Consider the following 6,363-nt stretch of genomic DNA (forward strand, 5'->3'; position numbering starts at 1 on the left):
TAATCAAAAGATTAATACATTTTCACTTTCACAATAGCTTACACCAAATAAAACTTATTAAAGTTACAAAAACATTTAAAGATAATTTAAAATGATATGGAGCTCATGGTTTATATTTTAAGAGCCACTGGTATGGCTGTTTTCTGTTCACTAGGTAATATAAATGTATGTTTGAAGGTTTTTTTACCTTTCTTCTCCCATATAAAATTTGGCCCACTCTTATTAATCATTGCACCCATTCATTAGAAGACAAAAATGGTGCACAGATTAATAAGATGTGGGACATATTTGATATGCGGAGAGGAAGAACAAGGAAAAGGGAGGGTGACTGTGTAGAGATGATAGTGAAATGCTAAAACGGGACAGAGAAAAGACAGGACTGCATAACAGTTCAGGAGTATGTGTTGCTGAATCACTGAGTTGCTGTGAATTTTTTTGTGCTGTATGGCCATGTTCCAGAAGCATTCTCTCCTGACGTTTCACCTGCATCTATGGCAGGCATCCTCACAGGTTTGTTCAGAGGTCTGTGGGGATTCTAGTTGTGTTGACAACTAGAGGGAGAAGTCTGTGGGAATTCTCAGATTAAATGTGTGTGTGTGTGGAAAATCCAGTGTGAACTCTTGTTTATTTGAGGCAAGTGTGAATGTTGCAATTAGCCAGCTTGATTAACAACTGAGTAGCCTTACAGTGGCAAAGCCTGGCTATTGTTGCCTGGGGGCACCTTTTGCTAAACCAACCTGGACACTGAATACTATTTGAAAACACAGAAATGCTGGACCACTTTGACAACCAATATGTCAGACTACATAGAGAAGTCATCAAAATCCACAAGCATGTGGACAATTTCAACAAAAAGGAGAGAACCATGAAAATAAATAAAATCTGATTACCAGTATTAAAAAAAAACACCAGAATCAAGACAGCAAATAAAGAACACCATTCAGGGCTCTTCCACACATCCCTATATCCCAGAATATCAAGGCAGAAAATCTCACATTTTCTGCTTTGAACTAGAATATATGGCAGTGTAGACTCAGATAGCCCAGTTCAAAGTAGATATTGTGGGATTTTCTGCCTTGATATTCTGGGATATAGGAATGTGTGGAAGGGCTCTCAGAAGCAGGGGAACTCTAGTCAGCAATCAAGTGCCAGTGGGTTGTTGTAGGATTTTCCGGGCTATATGGCCAAGTTCTAGAGGCATTTTCCCCTGACGTTTCGCATGCATCTATGGCAAGCATCCTCAGAGGTAGTGAGGTCTCACTTCGACAAAACAACCAAGTGCAGTTTACATCTCTCAAACAAAGCACGTCCCCAGGCAGAAACCGCCAGGCTTTGCAGCTGCAGGGCTTTTCAGTTGCTAATCAAGCTGGCCAATTGCAATAATCACACTTGCCTCAAACAGACAAACAGTTCTTTCCCCCACCCTGGACATTCCAATGACCCCACTTGCCTCATTCCCACAGACCTCAAAACCCCGAGGATGCCTGCCATAGATGCAGGAGAAACGTCAGAAGAGAATGCTACTGGAACATGGCCATACAGCACAATAAAACCCACAGCAACCCAGTACAGGAGTACAGGAGTATTTTGCTCGACAGTTACAAGCTTGGTAGATGAAGGGAATGATGTGAAGGCAGCTGATCTTGATTTCAGTAAGGTCCGCTTCCTCACACATGGACGTGCACTGCTTCCTCAGCCATGAGATAAACACAGGTCCGCTATCCCTTTCCCTCAGGCGGGGCCTCCAGCCTGCCTGCGCCTCTCGCCAGACCCAGCCTCCCTCTCTCGCCCCCCTCCTCCTCCTTCTCCCACCCCGAGGCCGGCCAAGGCCGCGCTGACCAAGCCTTCCCGCCCCTCCAGGCTGGCTCACCCGGCAGAGAGCACCCGAGGCGGGTGGCGGCCGGCGCCGGACTGCGGCGCTCCTCCTTCTCCTCCTCCTCCCCGGGCGACTAAGCAGGGACTGAGGCATAGGCGGGATGGGCACCGCGGCGGCGCTTCCGGTCTGCGGTGGTTGGTGGGCCGCTTCCGCATCCGCCGCTCGGGGTGACCAGGCGGAGTGACGTCACCGGCGCCGCACCTGCGCGTGGCAGCCCCTCCCCCTGGCTGCCTGGGGGGGGGGCAGTGCTTGGCGCGCCTTCCAGCCCCTTCCGGTTGGGTTCAGACTGAACGCGGCCTTGGCGTCCCCCTTGAAGATGGGAGACTGTGATTTGTCCAAGGGCGCCGAATGGGTTGCTATGGCCACGCAGCGCGCGCTTCTCGAGGGGGCTTCACGCTATACCCCACTCATTGGCGCTGAGAGAGGAGGCCGCCCACCTGTCACCCTGTCGCTGCTGCTGCCTCCTCCTGCAGAATTCTGGGAGTTGTAGTTGAGTGAGGCCCAGGGCCTCTCTTGGCTGAGCCTTTCAAAGGCCTCTCCTCTAAACAACAAGTCCCAGAATTCCGCAGGAGGAGGAGGCAGCCACATGGCTTGCAGACTCCTTGCCTCTTCTTCTAGTGTGATACCTGCCTTCGTTTTCATAATCTGTTTGAAATATAATATTCTGCTTTAACATTTTATCTCATGCATTTGGCCCGCCCTTTGTGTTTGATTTTATTATGTTATTTTGCACTGTTTATTTTATTTTGTTATATTATGTATTTTGTTGTGATGTATTTTTCTGTTCGCAAAAGCCGGGTTGCAGCTAAACATCAAAAAAACCAAGATTATGGCAACAAGAATGATTGACAACTGGAAAATAGAGGGAGAAAATGTGGAGGCCGTGACAGACTTTGTATTTCTAGGTGCAAAGATTACTGCAGATGCAGACTGTGGCCAGGAAATCAGAAGACGCTTACTTCTTGGGCGGAGAGCAATGTCCAGTCTCGATAAAATAGTAAAGAGCAGAGACATCAGACTGGCAACAAAGATCCGCCTAGTCAAAGCCATGGTATTCCCTGTAGTCACCTACGGATGTGAGAGCTGGACCTTAGGGAAGGCTGAGCGAAGGAAGATAGATGCCTTTGAGCTGTGGTGCTGGAGGAAAGTGCTGAGAGTGCCTTGGACTGCGAGAAGATCCAAACAGTCCATCCTCCAGGAAATAAAGCCCGGCTGCTCACTGGAGGGAAGGATACTAGAGACAAAGTGGAAGTATTTTGGCCACATCATGAGAAGACAGCAAAGCCTAGAGAAGACAATTATGCTGGGGAAAGTGGAAGGTAAAAGGAAGAGGGGCCGACCAAGGGCAAGATGGATGGATGGCATCCTTGAAGTGACTGGACTGACCTTGAAGGAGCTGGGGGTGGTGACGGCCGACAGGGAGCTCTGGCATGGGCTGGTCCATGAGGTCACAAAGAGTCGGAGACGACTGAACGAATGAACAACAACATTTTTCTGTTGTTTTTGTGTCTAATTATGCTGTGTTATTTTTGGGCTTGGCCTCATGTTAGCCGTCCCGAGTCCCCTTTGGGGAGATGGTGGCGGGTTATAAATAAAGTTTATTATGATTTGATTATGATTATTATTATTAGAAACACAAGATGAGTCCACAGCAGACACTCTGCTGGCTGTTGTATTGGATCACACGTCAGACACTTCCCAAGTGACTAGGACTGTGTGATGTATTGGCGAATAATGCGTGCAGATCCCAGTAAGGTGGCCTTTTGCAGCTGGCAGATGGTAATTTTGTCAGCGCCAATTGTGTTTTAAGTGCAGGTCAAGGTCTTTAGGCACTGCACCCAGTGTGCCGATCACCACCGGGACCACCTTGACTGGCTTGTGCCAGAGTCTTTGCAGTTCGATCTTTAAATCCTTGTATCATGTCAGCTTTTCCAGTTGTTTCTCTTCAATACTTTCTCAGCCTCTAAGGGCAGACATTTCACCAGTCTTATCTTTTTTGCCAGCAGCCTTTTCTGTCAACCAACAGAACATACTGGAGGGCTTTGTGGGGGGATTGACTCTAGATTTCAGGAGTTATAGTTCACCCACATCCAGATGGCACCCTGAACCCAGCTGACAACAGACCTGGACCAAACTTGGCACACATACCCAACATGGTCAACTTTGAATACTGGGGGGTTTAGAATAGACTGACCCATGATTTCGGGAGTTGTAGTTCATCCACATCCAGCAAGCACTGTGAACCCAGCCAATGATGAATCCGAACCACACTTGCTACACATGCCCAATTTTAAATACATGGGGGGAAGTGGCTTTCAATGAATTTTGGGAGTTGCCATTCACCCACATCCGGAGAGCACTGTGAACCCAGTCCAATGACGGATCTGAATCAAACTTGGCACACAAATCCAACATACCCAACTTAGAATACCGGTGGGGTATGGAGCGGGGGTTAACCTTGACTTTTGGGAGTTGTAGTTCATCTGCATCCAGAGAGCATGGTGAACCCAGCTGAAAATGGATCTGGACCTCATGTGGCACACATACCCCACATGTTCAACTTTGAATAGTGGTGGGTTTTGGGGGAATTGACCTTGAATTTCAGGACTTGCAGTTTACCTGCATCCAGAGAGCACTGTGAACCCAACCAGCAACTGATCTGAACCAGCCTTGGCACACAGACTCAACATGCCCAACGTTGGGGGAAAATAACAGATGATAGTGGGACTTGCAGCTCACCCTGATCCATATGCATTTTCTAACGGGACCACTCATAACATCCAAAAACACACAATTACTTTTTCTAATGTTTATCCTTACCAGATTACATAGCCAAATTACATCACTGGGTACCTAAGATAGTATATAATATCCTGCTTTGCAATTCCCACGGAGGAATCTCTTGTATTACTTCAAGTCATTTCTGACATTATTTGTTGTGAACTGCTGTGAGTCACCTTCGGGCTGAGAACAGCGGTATATAAGTAAAGTAAATAAATAAAATAAATAAATATAGTGACTCTAAGGTAGGTCTTTATCGTGAGGTTATCTTAGCAAAATTTGTCCAGAGGGTGTTTGTATTTGCTTTTCTCTATTGAAGGGTTTCTCAAACTGTGCTTCCTCAGATGTTTTGGGTTTCAGCTCCCACAGTTCTAACAGCTTGTATGCTGGCTGGGATTTCTAGGAGCTGAAGTCCAAAACACCTGGAGGAGCACAGTTTGAGAAACACTGCTCTACTGAATCATTAACCTGATCCAGCACAATTTTGTTTCAAATGTGAAGTCTGTGTTTGTATTCCAGCATACAAATGAACAGTAAAATCTGTAAATAAATGCAGAGACTCGATTTTCCAATCTTTTATTCAACTGAGCATAGTGACCACCTCAAGATAGGCCTATCAGCATTGTGGTTCATTGTACTGAGCAACCTTCAAGTGCCACAGATTTTTAAGAGTAAGAAACCTGGGATATATCTATGTTCCCCCTATAGTTGAAGTTACAACACCACTTTAACGGTCATGGGTCCATCCCACAGAATTCTGGGTCTTGTAATTTGATAAGGACTTAGAATTCACTGTCAGCTCTCTGTCCTACAGCGTAAGAATACAGTGGAGAGTTCCAAGTTCCTTACCAAACCACAGATTCCAGGATTCCATAGGGTGGAGCCATGGCTGTTAAAGTGGCATCAAACTACAGCAATTGTGCAATATGAGTACACTTTGCCAGTGGTAATGCCTTGCTGCTATATGTCTTCCTTTTGCTCATTCACTTTGCCGGCTTCACTCATGTGCTTCTCCCAACAAACTCCCACCAGTGATGGATCTGGACCAAGCATGGCACATTTATCAAACATGACCAACTTTGAATACTGACAGAGTTCTGGGGGAAATGACCCATGATTTTAGGAATTATCGTTCATTCATATTGTGGCACACATACCCAACATTTGTTGAGGGAAAAGGAACAAAGATCATGAGAGATTGTTGCCAATGAAAATGAGCAGCTTGGAGAAACATATGAAACAGGCCCGTAGCCAGGATTTTGTTTCGGGGGGGGGGGGGGGGGGGGCTAAAAAAATTTCAGGGGGGGCTGAGTTTCGGGGGGGGGGCTGAGTCTGAGTGAAAGAGGGTCTAGCCTAGCAAACCTTTTGTATCATTACCCCAATACTCCCATGCATATGGGATAGATTGAGTATGGTGATCAGATCATGATATGAATAAACATAACAGTTTAAATAATGCACCAGTAAGGCCTTTTCGCGAACCACCATGAGAATTTCGGGGGGGGGGCTGAAGCCCCCCGAGCCCCCCCCCCCCCCCCCCCGGCTACATGCCTGATATGAAAGCTTGGAGGTGCTTCCAAGTGAGACTTGAGGGTGCTAGGAGGCATGACAACAGACTTTGGGACCTACGGAAAGGTGGTATTATTCTGTCTACCTCACCAGCCCCAGTGAAGCTTCAGCAGAAGACAGGACCAGAAAGTCCTTTG

The 6,363-nt window shown here is 46.8% G+C and overlaps 1 protein-coding gene across 3 annotated transcripts in view; it reads right to left on the bottom strand.

Annotated features, from left to right (window-relative positions):
- MAPK8 (mitogen-activated protein kinase 8) overlaps window positions 1-2,026 on the bottom strand; it is a 32,064-nt gene extending 30,038 nt beyond the window's left edge. For 2 of the 3 annotated variants that reach the window (XM_060769318.2, XM_060769316.2), the window contains exon 1: window positions 1,871-2,026. The gene's annotated coding sequence lies outside the window, so the exon portion shown is untranslated. The remainder of the gene's footprint in view (window positions 1-1,870) is intronic. The other variant, XM_060769317.2, reaches the window with a different exon arrangement.
- Between the last annotated feature and the right edge of the window lie 4,337 nt (window positions 2,027-6,363).

This window comes from Anolis sagrei, chromosome 3 (genome assembly GCF_037176765.1).
Source record: "Anolis sagrei isolate rAnoSag1 chromosome 3, rAnoSag1.mat, whole genome shotgun sequence".
Classification (NCBI taxonomy): Eukaryota; Metazoa; Chordata; class Lepidosauria; order Squamata; family Dactyloidae; genus Anolis; species Anolis sagrei.